Source organism: Bos grunniens, chromosome 25, assembly GCF_055505025.1.
Source record: "Bos grunniens cultivar Pamir isolate PY7600 chromosome 25, Bosgru_T2T1.0, whole genome shotgun sequence".
NCBI classification, from domain to species: Eukaryota; Metazoa; Chordata; class Mammalia; order Artiodactyla; family Bovidae; genus Bos; species Bos grunniens.
In genome coordinates this window covers 11,923,954-11,941,776 of record NC_141189.1, presented here as the reverse complement: position 1 = coordinate 11,941,776, position 17,823 = coordinate 11,923,954, and the positions used below count along the sequence as shown (strand labels likewise).

Genomic DNA, 17,823 nt, shown 5'->3' with positions numbered 1-17,823 from the left:
GCAGGAGGAGAAGGGGACGACAGAGGATGAGATGGCTGGATGGCATCACTGACTCGATGGATGTGAGTCTCAGTGAACTCCGGGAGTTGGTGATGGACAGGGAGGCCTGGCATGCTGCGATTCATGGGGTCGCAAAGAGTCGGACACGACTGAGCAACTGATCTGATCTGATCTGATAGCTTTTTAGAGATACAGTTATGAAACAAACTTAATACCTTTTTATCTCTAAAAATGTAAATAATTATATTTGTAAGGCAAGTATACTTTATATTGCTGATGATAGGCTACAGTGTAAAAACAGTATACACTATAAAGATAGTGCTGTGGCTAGTCACTCACTCGTGTATAACTCTTTGTGACCCATGGACTGTAACCCACTAGGTTCCTCTCTCCATGGGGAGTCTCCAGGCAAGTATACTGGAATGAGTTGCCATTTCCTTCTCCAGTAAAGATAGTAGACACTAGAAAAAACCCTTAAAAAGCCACCCTCTTGTTATTCTACAACAGAGAATCTATCAAAGAAATTAAGGAAGGGAATCCTACATAGTAAAAATAAGCTCTTTGTGGTACAACAGTACAAAATTTTAAATGTCGAGCATTAGAAGAACAATGGCACAATCTGATGTACTATTACGCAGTTATAGAAATGATTAATTAAGATGGTAAGGCAACATAGGAAATCACTTTTCAGATGTTAAACAAAAGAGAAAATTATTTGCTAGGATTCTACCACTGTAAAACTGAAGTCTGCCTTACAGACAAATCCTAGAAATAAAGGTATTTAAAAAGAAAAAAATTCCCTGGTGGCTCAGAAGGTAAAGCATCTGCCCACAATGCGGGAGACCCGGGTTCGATCCCTGGGTTGGGAGGATCCCCTGGAGAAGGAAATGGCAATCCATGAGAGACGCTGGACTGGAAGAAACACAAGCTGGAATCAAGATTGCCGGGAGATACATCAATAACCTCAGATATGCAGATAACACCACCCTTATGGCACAAAGTGAAGAGGAATTCAAAAGCCTCTTGATGAAAATGAAAGTGGAGGGTGAAAAAGTTGGCTTAAAGCTCAACATTCAGAAAACGAAGATCATGGCATCTGGTCCCACCACTTCATGGGAAATAGATGGGGAAACAGTGGAAACAGTGTCAGACTTTATTTTTCTGGGCTCCAAAATCACTACAGATGGTGACTGCAGCCATGAAATTAAAAGGCGCTTACTCCTTGGAAGGAAAGTTATGACCAACCTAGATAGCATATTCAAAAGCAGAGACATTACTTTGCCAACAAAGGTTCGTCTAGTCAAGGCTATGGTTTTTCCTGTGGTCATGTATGGATGTGAGAGTTGGACTGTGAAGAAGGCTGAGCATCCAAGAATTGATGCTTTTGAACTGTGGTGTTGGAGAAGACTCTTGAGAGTCCCTTGGACTGCAAGGAGATCCAACCAGTGCATTCTGAAGGAGATCAGCCCTGGGATTTCTTTGGAAGGAATGATGCTACAGCTGAAACTCCAGTACTTTGGCCACCTCATGCGAAGAGTTGACTCATTGGAAAAGACTTTGATGCTGGGAAGGATTGGGGGCAAGAGGAGAAGGGGACGACAGAGGATGAGATGGCTGCATGGCATCACTGGCTTGATGGACATGAGTCTGAGTGAACTCCGGGAGTTGGTGATGGACAGGGAGGCCTGGCCTGCTGCGATTCATGGGGTCGCAAAGAGTCGGACACAACTGAGCGACTGATCTGATCTGATCTCTGAAAAAGAAAAAAAAGGTCTCCCCTGGTGGTCCACTAGTTCAGAACCTCCTTTGCAATACAAGGGACACGGGTTTGATGCCTGGTCTGAAAGACCCCACACTGCAGTCGCTAAGACCATGCACCACAATAACTGAAGCCCGTTGGCCCTAGAGCCCATGCTGCACTACAGGAGAAACCACCACGATGAGAGGCCTTCACAGCGCAACTAGAAGCAGACCCTGCTTGCTGTGACTGGAGAATGCCTGAGCGCAGCAAAAAAGACCCAGCACAGCCGAAGCATAAATAAGCAGGGCAGAGGAGGGTTCTTCAACAGGAGTCGGTGAACGTTTCTCCCTCTTTACAAAATTATTAATAAAACTGATAAGAACAGATACTACACTTGATCTTAGCCAAAAGGCCGAGAAACTAATACAATTATGTAAAGTTTAAAAATAAAATAAAATTAGAAAAAAAAAAGAAAAAAAATTATTAATAAAAGAAATATGTATTGTTAAATACAATGGTAAATAGAGAAAGTGAAGCAGCTCTACTCCTATCCTCTGCCCACTGGACTCCCTGCCTTGAAGACAATATGTTTGTGTGCGTGTGTGTGTGTGTGTGTGTGTGTATTCACAAAGGAGTTATAAGTTTGCTAACACCAAAGCTCTTTCTTGTCCAAGATATCTCATCCCTCACAGAGAATTGAGGTTTGGAGTTGGACATGGCATATTTGAAATCTATTTAGAAATAAGAAAACAGTACAACTGACATGTCACACATACAAAAATACAAATATATCATCAATACTTGCTTTTTGTGTGCACTCTAAAATCCAGCTCACCAAAGGATTTTTCATGCTGTTTCTACTAGGAAAACACTCAAAAATCAAATGTTTATCTGAATTTCTTAACAATCCGTAGCAGGTAGATACTGGCTATTTTCTAGAGAGGATTTTCCATAACACTGAGCAGAAAGTTGAGATTAAAGCTCTGCCAGCGATGACTGAAATTAATTCTCTACAGACGTTTAGGGAACGTGTATTTCAGAAAGAGGGACTCAGCTGACTAGCTTCAAACTCTCTTCAAGAAGGAAAATGTATTTATTAAAAAAAAAAAAAGCCACAAGCAAACACCTACCAGCCCACATAGCTTAAATGTTCCCAAAGAACAGCATTATTTGATTGCAACTTTTTGTCCCTTTTTTCTTTAAAGCCTTTTAGGGAGGCAGAACTTCTGACAAAACTACCTACTTATGGTAAGAATAGATGAATCAGTGCTTTCATAAAACATTAAAATTTAAAAAGACATAAAACCTTCCAAAAAAACAAAAAACAAAAAAACCCCACACACACAATCATTTCAGAAGGTGCCTACCCAGTTCATTATTATGCAGATTTCACAAACATTTCCCTAATCAAGGAGAAAACTGCTCTATAGAATAATGTGTTTTACCTGCTTTAGCAACCAAGGGCATTCCTTAGCTTTGGAGTCTCCGATTTTTAGGGTAAGGGTGAGGAGATCCTGAGTGACAAGACAGCACTTCAGCGAGGGGACTGCATGTCCCCCAGGAGAGAGAACCGCCTAGACCACGCCGCTTTTCACTACCTTTCCATCATGTCTATATAAGTCTCCCTCTCTCCATAAGCACTGACAATCTCTTCCATTTGGGGGTCCATTTGAACTCCTACACATGCATTCCACTCCAGTAATCTACTACCGAATTTCTTTTTTAGGGTAACATATTAAAATCCCATTAGCACATTAGTACTCAATCTTTGCTGCATTTGGAATAACTTAGTGAGTTTTGACAAATACTTGGATTCAACCTCCAAAAGATTCTGATTTAATTGGCATGGAATATGGCTTGAGTATCAAAGGGCTTTCTTATAAAGCACCCCACGTGCTTTTTTTTATTCTAAAATTTTATATGAAAAGCAAAGAAGCTAGAATAGTCAAAACAATCTTGAAAAAGAACAAAGTAGGAGGATTCACACTACTTCATTTCAATACTTACTACAGTATAAAAGCACAATAAGCAAGACGAGGGTATTAGGAGAAAGACAATATGCCAATGGAGCAGAATAGAGAGTCTAGAAATAGACATAAGCAGGAACAGACTTAAAAAGACAACTGACTTCCAACAAAGGCACCAAGGATATTCATTGGTAAAAGAAAAGTGATTTCAAAGAATAATGCTAGAACAACTGGATAAATGTAAGGGGAAGACATGAACCTCGACTCCTAACTCACATCACACGCAAAAATCAGATAAAACATAAACCAAAATACAAATGCAAAGAAGAAAACATAACCTAGGTTAAGTAAAGATTTCTTAGAGATGACACATAAGACTCAAACATACAAGGGGAAAATAAGATGGACTAAACTTAATCAAAATTTAAAATTCCTGCTCATAAAGATACCATTAGGAAATTGCCTAATGATGCCTAAAGCCACAGACCAGAAGATGCATTCATATTACATATATCTGACATGAGCCTTGTACCAAAATACATAAAGAGCTTCTATAAATCAATAATAAAAAGACAATCCAACTTTAAATGGTCAAAAGATTTGAACAAACACCTCACAGAAGAGTGTTCAGTACCACTTAGTCATTAGGAAAATGCAAATTCAAACATAATGAGATCACCATTTTATACCCACTACAATGGCTACAATGAAAAAGACTAGCAACACAAAATATTTTTGAAGATATGAATTAACAAGAACTCTTGTGCAATACTGGTGGGAGTGTAAACTGGTACAACCACTTTGGAAAACTGTGGCAATTTCTTACAAAGTTAAATACATGTACATACCTTATGACCCAACATTTTCACTCCTAGGAATCTATGCAAACCAGGAATCTAGGACCTATGTTTACAAAAGAACAACAACCTTTATACAACAGTGCTTTATTAACAACAGTCAAAAGAAACAACTCAAATGCCCACCAAAAGAGAAACAGTTAAACAAATAGTTGCATATCTAACAACAGAAGACTACTGGCAATAAAAGAAGAACTGAGTCATACAACAACATAGAACCACCTCAAAAATACTAACAAAAGAAGCCAAGCACACAAAAGTACACACTATATGATTTCATTTTTACGAAGATCAAGAGCAGCTGTGATGACAGGCATCAGAACAGTGGCAGGAACGAGAAGAGACGACTAGAGGTGAGGACCAAGGAATGTTTCAGGTGATGACTGTTCTCGAACTGGGCTGGCATATGCCTATTTGTCAAAATTCACTGGTTTGCACACTTTAGGTTTGTGCATTTTACTACATGCAAACTGTACCAAAGAAGTTTATGACCCCCAGGTGATTATAACTTGTAGTTATCAATAAACTGAGGACCCCTGCAGGGAGTGGGAGGTAGAGGGGGCAGGGCGATTCCAACATCTCTCCCTAACCCCTTTCCTCATTTGTGCTCTCCATCAACCAGCATCACAATGATTTCTTGTCCAAACTAACACTGTATGTGTGTGTATCCCGTATTTTCATATAACACCCTACATACTACACCTTGCTGCCCAAATTTTGCACATACATGTATGGCAGTGGGATACTGATGAACTGATCTGATCGTGTACTTCCACATTACACAGTACATCTATTTCAGGAAACACTGAAATCTGGGAGAACTAGCAACTCTTTCCAAAATACAACTCCCATAACACACCTTCTCAAATCTTCTTAGACAGTCCTCAAAGAGCCTGCGTTCTGCCTTTCATTTGCCGCTACCCTTAACATAAACCCAGGCCTCCAGCAACACTGTACCTAGTTACTGTCAGGACCTGAAAAGGAGGCAGGTACCTCCTCAGGCTAGTCTCTCTCCCTGGAACGTCAACCCTACCCATCTACATGGATACTCTTTCCTGTCTTTTGAAATATCATTGTCATATCACCTCCTTTGTAAAGGTTTCTCTGATCTCTCTCCAAGCTGCAAATGCCCCCTCTTCTATCCTCTCCAAGTACTTAATGAGCACTTCTAGCATATGAAGCCTATGTGGTAGGCGATCTGCTGGAAATAACAGCATGCCTATCATACTCTTCTTTCTTTATTTGCGAGATAATTATGCTTACTTTTCAAACTTTTGTACCTTACTCAGGTGGACTCCATGAGAGCAGAGGGGACCAGCTCTATTTTAATGGTGGTAAATTCTGGTATACAGCTAGTGTTTGGTATATTTCTATTGATTTTACATGTAAAGTAATAACTATACCATACTACCTTTCCCCTAAAGTCAGCTGGGACAGAGGACAAAACAAAAACAAACCAAAGAACTGCACATGAGTGTATTTTAAGTCTGTGGTAAAGATCTACTTGGGTATTACTGGGAACTCTCAAACCAAACCTAACAATTCTTCTCTTTGGAATATCAAAGTTTAAAAACACTTCAGTTCTTTTTTCGCTGCATCTCAGAGGCAGTTGGCCGCTTCAGAATGAAGCTGAACATCTCTTTCCTGGCCACTGGCTGCCAAAAACTCATTGAAGTAGACGATGAATGAGTTCAATACCTTTTATGAGAAGAGTATGGTCACAGAAGTTGCTGCTGGTGCTGTGGGTGAAGAATGAAAGGGTTACATGGTCCGAATCAGTGGTGGGAATGACAAGCAGGGCTTCCCTGTGAAGCAGGGTGTCTTGACCCAAGGCCAAGTCTTCTGCTACTGAGAAAGGGGCATTTCTGTTACAGACCAAGGAAGACTGGAGAAAGAAAGCACAAATCTGTACAGTGCTGCATCTTGGATGCCAATTTGACTGTTCTCACTTTGGTCATTGTGAAAAAAGAGGATATTCCTGGACTCACTGATACTACTGTGCCTTGTCGCCAGGGGCCCAAAAGAGCTAGCAGAATCCACAAACTTATCAGTCTCTCTAAAGACAAGTCTACCAGTATGTTGTGAGAAAGCCCCTAAACCAAGAAGGTAAGAAACCTAGAACCAAAGCCCCCAGGATTCGGCATCTTGTTACTCCACGTGTTCTGCAACACAAACATCAGCATATTGCTCTGAAGAAACAGCATACTGAGAAAAATAAAGAAGAAGCTGCAGAATATGCTAAATTTTTGGCCAAGAGAATGAAAGAGGCCAAAGAAAAATGCCATGAACAGACTGCCAAGAGTCAGAGGCTCCCTGAGAGCTTCCACTTCTGAGTCCAATCAAAAAATGAGATATTCTAAAATTAACAAACAAATAAGATCAGATGTCAGAAAAGAACTTCAGTTCTTAAAATCTTTAAAAAAAAATTCTACTTCTTTTGACAACTTTTTTCTAATACTATTTTTATCAACTGATGTTATAAGGAGGCAGCTGCTAGATACTTATGTATCTGAACTGTAACAAATTAAAATTCAAAATAATGCTACAGGACTTTCCTGGTGGTCTAGCGACTGGGGATCCGCTTGCCAATGCAGGGTTCAGGAAGATTCCAGACGACTCGGGCGACTAAAGCCATGCACCACAACCACTGAGCCTGCACTCTACAGCCCGTGCTCTGCAACAAGAGAAGCCACCACAGTAAGAAGTCCTAGCACCACAACTAGAGGGTAGCCTCTGCTCACTGCAACTACAGAAAGCCCGAGTGCAGCAACAAAGACCCAGCACAACCTAAGTAAGCACACAAAATCTTTTTTAAAAGAACACATTATAAAATAATAATGTACACATCAAGAAAGCAGAACAGATGTCTTCTCTAGATATTTACCCCCACCAGTTGTTTCTCTCCAACCACATCCTTCATCCACTTACTCAACATTTCTCAGATTTGTATATAGTTGACAACAATAATCCCAGTCCTAGATGATGACTTGAAATTATTTGTAAAGAGGGCAAAAAATTTACCACTGGGGGATTTTTGTGGTTATTAATATTTATCCCTAAGCAGTAGCACTCAATCAAATCTTTTTCCTTCAGCTCAGCAAAACAAACCAGAAAGCTAACCAATTCTGTAACCTTGAATTCTGATGCGACAGTTTTTGCTTTCTGCACCTTTAAAAGTGCAATGTTTTCATTTCCCTGCAAAAGTGCTGATCCAGAGAGCAGAAGACAACAGCAGTCCTGTGGATATCATTTGTAGGGGAAAAAAGGAAACGTGAGAGATTAAAGAGACAGCTCCCTCAAAGGCCAATGATGAAATGCTTCACGGTCTTTTGAACAGAAACTTCTTTGAAAGAACGAAAAAACAAAACTAAAGATTCGCACAGACCAAAGTCTACAGCAGGGTGTTCTGCAACAGTCCTGCCTCTAACAGTTCTTAAAAGCCATGAAGTGGTGAAATCACGGAGTCTAGAGTAGAAAAGCAGTCAGGAAATCATCTGATCATTTTACAGCAAAGAAACTGATGGTCAGCAAGGAAACAGGATTCACCCATGGGGATGTAACATACAATATTAGTGGCGCGTCAGGGGTGACGTCCAAGGTGGTCTGACTCTTCCAGTTGAGAGATTTCTTTTCGCCATTATCACCAAGCTCCCTTACTGACTGACTCAGAAATTCCTTGGTGACCCCTCTCCTGCTTGCTAGGATCAACTGCTTCTGTTGTTTCCTCTTGGGTCCCAACCACCATCCCCTACCACTGTGCTGCAGGCATCTATCCTATTCCCAGGTGATTCCCAGATACTCTGAGAAGCTCAGCTTGACTTCTGAAGCTGCCTGAGGAGGCAGACTGAGACTCCTTATCCATTTCACTGAACTAACATGAGAGTGTAATGAGCTGTTTCATATATAAGGCCAGTGGACTGGGGTACTGAAGTTTCCTACAGTCCACACCCTACCCACTGAATCATTTCTAGCACCAAGTCACTTTCTGACACAGCAAACAGCAAAGCCTTGGTTTTGCCAGCCTATCTTGTGAAGCCTTAGAACTGCCAATGACTTCTGAGAAAGCCAGGAATAACATCAACTAACATTTATTTTTCTTTTTTTTTTCATCAACTAACATTTAAAGTGCATGTATTGCAAGCTGGTCCTTGAGAGAAAAGATCTACATGTATTTACTGCATATTTCTCACAACCATTCTAGAGCAGGTGCTATTACTATCCCCCATTTTACAAATGCAGAAACTAAGTAACTTTCCCCATGGTCACATAAGTACCAAGTGGGAAAGCTGGAATTAGGACCTAGTTCTAGGACTCTAGGAACATTACTTATTATCGGACACTAAGCTGTTCTATCCTTTGCCCAAGTTTAAACTCTAAAAAATGGACCTATTTCAAAGCAATCCTTAACATTTCTTTCTTCTTCCTTATCCAAGTAAAGAAAGCACTCTAAAATGTAGAGTATCTACATATCCTGAAAGATCTCAGGGAGCTATGCAGCCTATGCAACACTCTGTATTAGACCACAAGTCAACTACTCCAAATGACCAAGGCTGAAGTGCTGGGGCGGGGGCAGGGGCAGGGGGATGCACCTACAGGAGCTGCTGTGCATGACGGAGTAAAATTCAGGATAAAGTGTCCAACTGCCTGGTACACAGCCGTTTGGAACAAGAACTGCTGCGACCTGCAGGTTAATACCAGGAGCACATCCGACACAATCAAATCCTCCTTTTGCTTCTGCTCTGCAGTAGCCCTCACCAACTGCTGACACAGAGACTATAAGCAGCAAAAAGTCGCTCCTATCCTGTCTGCTCTTAAAAAAAAAAATGTGCAGCCCACCTCTTAGAAATGGTCATATTTTCTCAGGGTGCAAGTGGCTCTGATACTTTGTTGACACCACATTCCAGGAAGAACGCAATTCCAGATCTATGTCTCCGTATTTGTTTGCTGGGTTGGGGGAGGAAGGGTGAGTATTTAAGATCTACTCTCCTCACACTGAAGTCGCTCAGTCGTGTCCGACTCTTTGAGACCCCACAGACTGTAGCCTGGCAGGCTCCTCTGTCCATGGGATTTTCCAGGCAATAATATTGGAGTGGACTGCCATATCCTTCTCCAGGAGATCTTCCCAACCCAGGGCTCGAACCCGGGTCTCCCGCATTGTAGACAGACGCTTTACCGTCTGAGCCACCAGGGAAGTCCTCATATCTATTTCTATTAAAGGAAAGGACTCCTAACCTTACCCAGTATTTATAAAAGGAATTCATAAATTTCCCCAACAGTATACTTCGATCTGCACTTTAACAATGTAAGCATATCAATAAAGTCCATTCTTGAAAGAGAAACAGAACTGCAGGTAAATGAACTGTGTGAGGCCATGCAGCTGCCAAAACACCAGCTAGAGTGTTTTAGATGGGTAGAGAATTCCTACCCATCTGCCAAGGGAGTTCTCAGTTACAGTTTTCTATTCTATGAACCAAAATGGCCTTTTCCTCTCCTTTCGTGCCAAGGGCACAGCTTTATCCCTATGGAAAAAAGTAAACAGTTACAAGAGCTACTCATCTTCAACCTTTAGCCACCACCTATATACAGTATATCATCAGTCATCCAGTAACAAAAGAAACTGCTTTTCATTCTTCTGTCCTTCAGTGTGGAGGTCCCAAACTTTATCCTGCATCCCAAGGTTGGAAAACTCACATCTACCCCTGCTCTACATCCTCTCTCTCTCCACTCTTCCCTCTTCTGATCCCTCCTTCACAGTATCATTCAGATGTAGAGTTTTGGGCTCACCACTCCCCAAATCTCACCACAATCAGATTGTGACTTATGTACCAAATGTCTTTCCCAACCATACCTCCCACCCCTGTGTCAGGTTTCACCACGCACCTGTGCTCCAGCAGTCAAATCAAGATCATTGATGGATTTCCAAACACAAGACTCATTTCTAAATCTTTGCAACTATATTTACCCTTTTGTCAGTCTACAGTATTCTTCCTAGTCTTGACCACCAAAACAGAACCACTTCAGCTCCAGTCTTGTGATGAATTGTTTAGTCTCTAAGTCCTGTCTGACTCTTTGCAACCCCATGAACTGTAGCCCACCAGGCTCCTCTGTCCACGGATTATTTCCCAGGCAAGAATAGTGGAGTTGGTTGCCATTTCCTTCTTCAGGGGATCTTCCTTACCCAGGGATCGAACCCATGTCTCCTGCTTGGCATGAGGATTCTATACCACTGAGATACCTGGGAAGCTCTCTATGATGACTATCCCCAACTTATTTCTCAAAGCTCACAGCACTGTCTGCTGAGGTCGTCAGAATTATAACTATGTAACATATTGTAATACAGGACAGCAACTCATTTCCCTTCTCATTCCAAGATCGTATCACAGAGACTCCCTAAATTCCACTCCACAAATGTGTATGGATTAGGAGCTGGGAACACAGTAAGCAAAACAAACTGGGTCTGAACTTCTATGGAACTTAATTCTACTAGAGAGAAAAGAGAAAAATATTTCTGTTTTCTACCTCGAGCACAAGTGCTGTAAAGAAAGGTACAGCAGAGAAAGGGAAGAAAGAGTGCTTGCTTTAGATTATTAGGGAAAGTCTCCCTGATAAGGAAGCTTCTATCAGAAAATTGAATCAAGTGAGGGAAGGGCTCTTGAGGGTAGGACCATCTGGGGCAGAGTGGAAAGTAAATGTGACAGCCCTGGGCAGAGTGGACAGCGGCAGGAGAACCCGAGCAGAGTGGCTTCGGGGGGCAAAATCACCTGGAGTTGGCACCAATGCAGCACACTACTCACACCTGGTCATCCTGAATCTCCTTTGTTAATGGTCCCTGCTGCCATCCACTGTGACAACTGGACGCTCTCCCGCTGACTGCAAATACTGCCCACAACACACTGGTCCCCTCGCTGCTGCTGGTAAAGTCTTAACTCCTCAATCTTAAACAGCTTCCTCAGGTTGAACTCCATTTCACCTTCTTTGGGTTTCTTCTGAATTAAGTCTAGAAAATGCTGTGGTCTTACTTTCACATTCTTCAAAACATTTCACAGCCTTTTCCGCTGCAGTTCCCAAAAGATCCTAATAAATCTCCCTGTAATACACCAGGCAGCCTTCTCCTTCTCTCATAATAACAGCAGAGGCTATCTGACTTCCTAAGCAGAATTTTCCTTCCTAAAAAGCAATATATCTGACTTCTTAGAAAATTCTGCCCATTTTTTTCCCTCTGTTACTCCAAAGCTTAACTGCTACATGTCTCTACAATTACTTCATTTCAAAGAAAAGTACCTTTGTTTAAGCAAAACTAACATATGGACTTATGAATTTACTCAAAGGATAAATTGGGCATGACTTTGGTTATAAATGGATTTTTCACTTTTGAAAATGATTCATAATATCATTACTATAAATGGCAAGCTCTCCTATTTCATCCTAAATTTAGGAGTCAATTTTCACACAAATCTTTAAGTATACATCATCAGGTCAGGTGAAGTATGTGTACAATGAGATCATTCCAAGAGCCAAGCTTGGTCTCCCATCATATATTCTTGGGAATATTATATTTAACCTCTACCAGTTTGGGTTGATTTATAATCATTCTATTGTGAAAGGCTATATATAATTCCTAAAATGCATGTTTCAACATGAAGATGTCTAAAAGTTTAGTAGCTATAAACCCATCAAACCAAGTAGCCTCCTGCTCTCTCCTGGCTGAGATTCCAGACTTATAATTGTTCAGGTAGCCAACCCATATGTTTCCATTTTTCTTACTCACATTACCATGCCAAATTACTTACACTGTTCTCTGCCACTTCTTACAGAACTCTTCTTGGACTTTTTCTATGCTCACACTGTCTGATCATCAATTTGCATGTCAGTTCCTTTTAATTGGATTCCATCCAACCAGAATTACAGCTGCCTCTCTCTATGAAAGAATAAAGTGATTTTTTCCTTTAACAATGCCAGGGTCCCTACCAGGGAATCAAACTGTCACTCCACTTGCTATTAATTATCCTGAGCTACGCCACTGTTTCCCTTCCTTCATAAAGCCCTGAACCATATTCCTTCCCCCTGTGATTAACAGCAGTCATGATGATGCCTTACATCCAATGAGCCAACACAAGAGGGAAATCCAGGCATCAGGCATGGATGACAAGCAGTGACAAGAATGTTCTTTAAGCAGAACATTTCACTAAAAGCAAAGTCTCTTATATGAAATAAATGAATCGTGAGGTTAAAGGCTTGTCTTATACATTTCTAGGGCAAAAGATCCCTCAACTTCCCATGGCAGTCCATTGTACTATCTCAATCCACGAGGTTAAGACAGGTTTCCTGATACCTAAATCTCTTCAGCCACAATGTAAGCCTGTGATTTCTTGTTTCCGTGGTAATGGCAGAGATATTACCAACCTCCTCTGTATAATAATTCCCCCAGCATTTAAATGCTCCTATTAAACCATCCTTCAGTCTCCCCTTCTTCATGTTGTATCATACTCAGGAGAGGTACCAGGATGGAAAGGAGTCTCGAGATAGTTTCATATGAGACCCAACTGAAGAAATGGAGATTTTTTTTTTTTTAGTTTGAATACTTGGGGGATATGATAGCTGTCTTTAAAAAAAATCTCAAGGGCTTCAAGTGTGAAAGAGGAAATTACATTTATTCAATATGACCCCAGAGAGTAAAATAAGAAAGAACCGACAGAAATCTGCAAAGAGAGGGACTTCCTCTCAATATAAAGCAGGAATTTTCTAACAGAAAAAAAATGGAGCTGTTAAGAAGATATGATCTCCCAAGGCAGGCCCATTCCATGTCAGCAAAGGTGGAACAGCCAGTTGGAAGAGACGTAATAAGGTGTGTCTGCAGGCATCTGCAGGCCAGCCTGGCTGCAACCATCTCTAGCTTCCTTCCAGCACTAAGATTCTATGAAACTAACTGTCAACGGTTTAGGTGATGGGTTTTATCACAATGAGGAGGAGTGAGGTATTAAAGTAATGAGTGACAAGCCTTCTACCACTCACATACAAAGCACATACTCACAGGAAACAATTCATTATACAGGAGAGAGGGGGAGGGCTTTAAATAATTTCATTTGATGGGAAAATGAGCAAAAAATTTCAAAAAAAAAAGTCTCTCCTACTATGGAGGGGCTTCCTGGTAGCTCAGACAGTAATAAATCTGCTGACAATGCCGGAAACCTGGGTTCATTTCCTGGGTCAGGAAGATCCCCTGGAGAAGAGAACGGCAACCCACTCCAGTATTCTTGCCTGGACAATTGCATGGACAGAGGAGCCTGGTGGGTTACAGTCCCTGGGGCTACAAAAAGTCAGACACGACTGAGCGACTAACAACAACTGTGGAGGGAGAATAACGGTTCCCAAAAGGTGCTCAAGGTCCTAATTCCCGGAACCTCTGAATATATGACATGCCAAAGGGGAATTATCGGAGAAGGCAATGGCATCCCACTCCAGTACTCTTGCCTGGAAAATCCCATGGGCGGAGGAGCCTGGTGGACTGCAGTCCATGGGGTCGCTAAGAGTCGGACACGACTGAGCGACTTCCCTTTCACTTTTCACTTTCATGCATTGGAGAAGGAAATGGCAGCCCACTCCAGTGTTCTTGCCTGGAGAGTCCCAGGGACAGGGGAGCCTGGTGGGCTGCCATCTCTGGGGTCGTACAGAGTCGGACACAACTGAAGTGACTTAGCAGCAGCAAAGGGGAATTAAGTTTGTAAATTAAGGATGCTGATCAGCTGATCTGCAACGGATCACTCTGATTTGTCCAGGTGGGGCTAACGTAATCTTAGAGGAAGAGAAAGGTGTGACTGCAAGCAGGAAACGGAGATGGTGTCATGAGAAGGACCTGGCCTGCTACTGCTGGCTCTGAAATAAAGGCAGGACCACAGGCCAAGGAACATGAAAAAATGCCAGCAGCTGGAAAGGACCAGGCAAAGGAACCTCCCCTGGAGCTGCCAGAAGGAATGCAGTCCTGCTGACACCTTGACTTTAGGCCCAGAGACACTCCTGCTGGACTTCTAACCTACAAAACAAGATAATAAACTTGTGTGGTTTTAAGTCACCAACTGCGTGGTAATTCTGTTACAGCAGCAAACAGAAAACTAACAGACCCACCAAAGATCGTGATACACCCATACTTTCTCAGAAAGAATGGGTAATATTTGCTGAATAGTTTTAAACGATAGACTCTTAATACCATTTATCAATGATAATCTTTGTCTTTTATGAGAAGTACAGAAATCTATATGAGAAGTGGAGATCTATCCAGACCGACATAAACTGCTTTAACAACTAGCCTTTGGTTCCGTATCTCATGTTCATGTCACATACCTGGCACACTCAATAAATTTTTAGTAACTTAAATTGAAGAGTCAAAGTTCAAATACCATCTTTGGCCTCCTTTGCTGCCAGGAAAAAAAAGACTCTCATTTTAGCCAGTGCATGGCTATCATTTAACAATCTCACCCAAGAATTCAAAAAGTGGATGAACTCTTTCCAACCACCCTCTGTTTAGCTTCTGTAGTTAACAAAAACTGGGACACTGTGCACATGTGGGCACATCTGAGAAACAGAGCCTTTCCAAACAATCATCTGTGCTCCCTGCTTCAAGAAGGAACAGCTCCAGAACACATTCCAGAAGATCTACTTCCATCCCACTCCCAAGCAGAAATGCTACTACTGTGGGTATGGCTCCTTCAACAATAGAAAACCGTGAAACAAATACCTAAAAATCATCACTTTCTACTTTTCTTCTGCTCCCTTCCATCCCCTGGTCTCCATCCTCTACCAAGTGGAAAATGCTGTCCAACTTTCCTGTCCTCATTTCCCCTACAAGTTAAACTCATGATACACTGTTCCTACCAAGGAGCAAGCAGCTGAGATGCTGTGAAGTTTCCACATGAGGCCACAAACACAGAGTCATTGGAGTGCCTTTCCTATTCTCTAGTGCCTACACGCAAGGGGCAGGCGGCCAGTGTCACCCAGAAGTGCCCTGTTGCCTGGAGGCAGACAGCTACTCCACAGCCTCTGCTCTCCAATGCTGTGCTTGGTTCTATTAGTGGCTGGGATTCTTTAAAAGTGCTTATACCTGGCCCCATATAAGTACAGCTGACCCCTGAACAACACTGCTTTGAACAGTGCGAGTCTATACTTAAATGTGGAGTTTTTTCTATAGTAAATACTATAGTATACTGTACAATCCCCAGTTGGTTGAACCCGTAGAGGCAGAACTGCGGATGTGGAAGACCCACAGATAAAGACAGTCAGCTATAAGTTATATATGGGTCAGGTCAGTGCCCCTAATCCCTACATTGTTCAAGAGTCAACTACATACGTATCTGTACAGTCTCTTGTCACATTCCTAGTCTAAGCCACCGTCAATTGCATTTTGACATAAGCCTGACTCTGTCTTCTTTGGAAAGGGGGGAAAAAAAAACTTGGAATACAAACATTTAAAACAGATTAATATGCAGTTATGGAAGAGAAGGGACATTCTGAACAAATGAAACATTTACAATCACATATATACTTAATATTAGAAAACCTATACGTTCTAGGGAATTTTCAATTTAGAATTTTGGAAGTAAAAAGTCTAAAGCTTACCACTGACAGAAGTCTCTCTTGTCTTAAAACTTAAAACAAACAAACAAACATGAAACTCAAGTTCCCTGAGACTGGCAGAGGGGGTTATTTCCCTATGGGCTCTCAAAATAGACACGTTCTTGGGCAGTCTGTCAGGCCGTGCAGAGGTTCAGAGTGTACAGTCTAGAGTCAGATTGCCCGGATCCTCTCCCACCTCTAACGCTTGCTAGAAAAACTGCTGATCCCTCCGTGCCTCATTTCGTTCACTCACAAAATGGAATAATTACAGTAACTACACCTCACAAGGCTGTTAAGATTAAAGGAGTTCACATACATAAATCACTTAGGATAGTGCCTGGCAGGAAGTTAACTCCACCAGTTTATGTAAGTGATCATCACCCCCAGTTTCCCCTCATGGGAAGTCCTCATCATGAGCCTTGGTCACACCATCATCACTGATCAATGACCACCCTGACTCTAACAACCCAATCCCAATTCCCATCCCTCCAGTCTGACTGCCCAACCTGATCAAACATAATCTACTGAGTGGGAAGGGCTATGTATCTGTAGGTTTTGATGGAAACAGACTGGCTTTCAGGAAGAATTCACTAAGAGTATATAGTATGGTCCTCCAATGACACCAAGTCTCAGGCTTTGTTTTCCCTTTCTGTGAACTAATGACCTCTAAGGAATCCTTCCACTGGAACATGGCACTTCACTGGCCTATAAATTATCTGCTTCCTAACCTAAAATATGTCCTTCACTGCTTTCTGGATAAGAAACATTGATAGTGCTTCAAGAGTCACCAATGTCCTCAGGGCTGCTACCTACCCAGCATAAAAAGTAGTTAGCTCTTCAGCCATTTATTCTTTTAAACACAGTTGGATTATAATTACTCTAAACACTTCTGAAAGCAGTTTTGCTTCTGCCTCAAGAAAAAAAAAATTATATGAGCCAAAGAATGAGTTACACCAATTGCTTTAAAGTCTTTCACTGATGTTCAATCTAAGCAGAGTTACCTAGGTAGTCAGTGACCTCCTTTGGCTTGACTCCAAATGAAATTTGTCTTCTTCAGAAAAACTAAGGCAATGGTGAAAACTAACACAACTGAAATTATTAGTAGGTATAATATAAATATGTCTCAGGAACAGCACCAAAGTCTCTAAACCTTTTGAATTAGGCTATGTAGAAAGAGTAAGTGGGCTTCCCTCGTGGCTCAGATGGTAAAGAATCCTAAAGAAAGAGTAAGTATAAAATACATGTGAAAGTATGCTAAATACTACATGTTGATGGAAAGAAGTCATAAAAGATCAAAATAAATGGGAGACATACTGTGATCACAGAACAGAAAATTCAACACAGTAAAAAATTCTCCCCAAATTGATCTGTAGATTTAATGAAATTTCAATCAAAATCCCAGGAGAGTATTTTTATAGTTACAGATTAAATTATTCCAAAATTTATATAGAAAAGCAAAGGAACCAATAGTCAATGGTTGAAAAAAAATAAAGTTGGAAAATTAATGCTACTAGATATTAATATAAAGCTACAGTCATCAAGATAGTGTGATATTGGAGAAGGGAGAGACATACAGATCTAACAGAACAGACAGAATACAGAATAAAATAGATCCACACATATATATAGACAACTAACTTTTTATAAAGGT

At 41.3% G+C, this 17,823-nt stretch overlaps 1 protein-coding gene and 2 pseudogenes across 14 annotated transcripts in view; 1 reads left to right on the top strand and 2 right to left on the bottom strand.

Moving 5' to 3' along the window:
- The window catches only part of AUTS2 (activator of transcription and developmental regulator AUTS2), a 1,218,095-nt gene that overhangs the window by 1,091,905 nt on the left and 108,367 nt on the right, over nucleotides 1-17,823 (bottom strand). The window lies entirely within an intron of this gene.
- LOC147345026 (U2 spliceosomal RNA) lies at nucleotides 2,053-2,165 on the bottom strand (annotated as a pseudogene).
- Nucleotides 6,189-17,823, top strand: part of LOC147345025 (small ribosomal subunit protein eS6 pseudogene) — a 65,740-nt pseudogene continuing 54,105 nt past the window's right edge.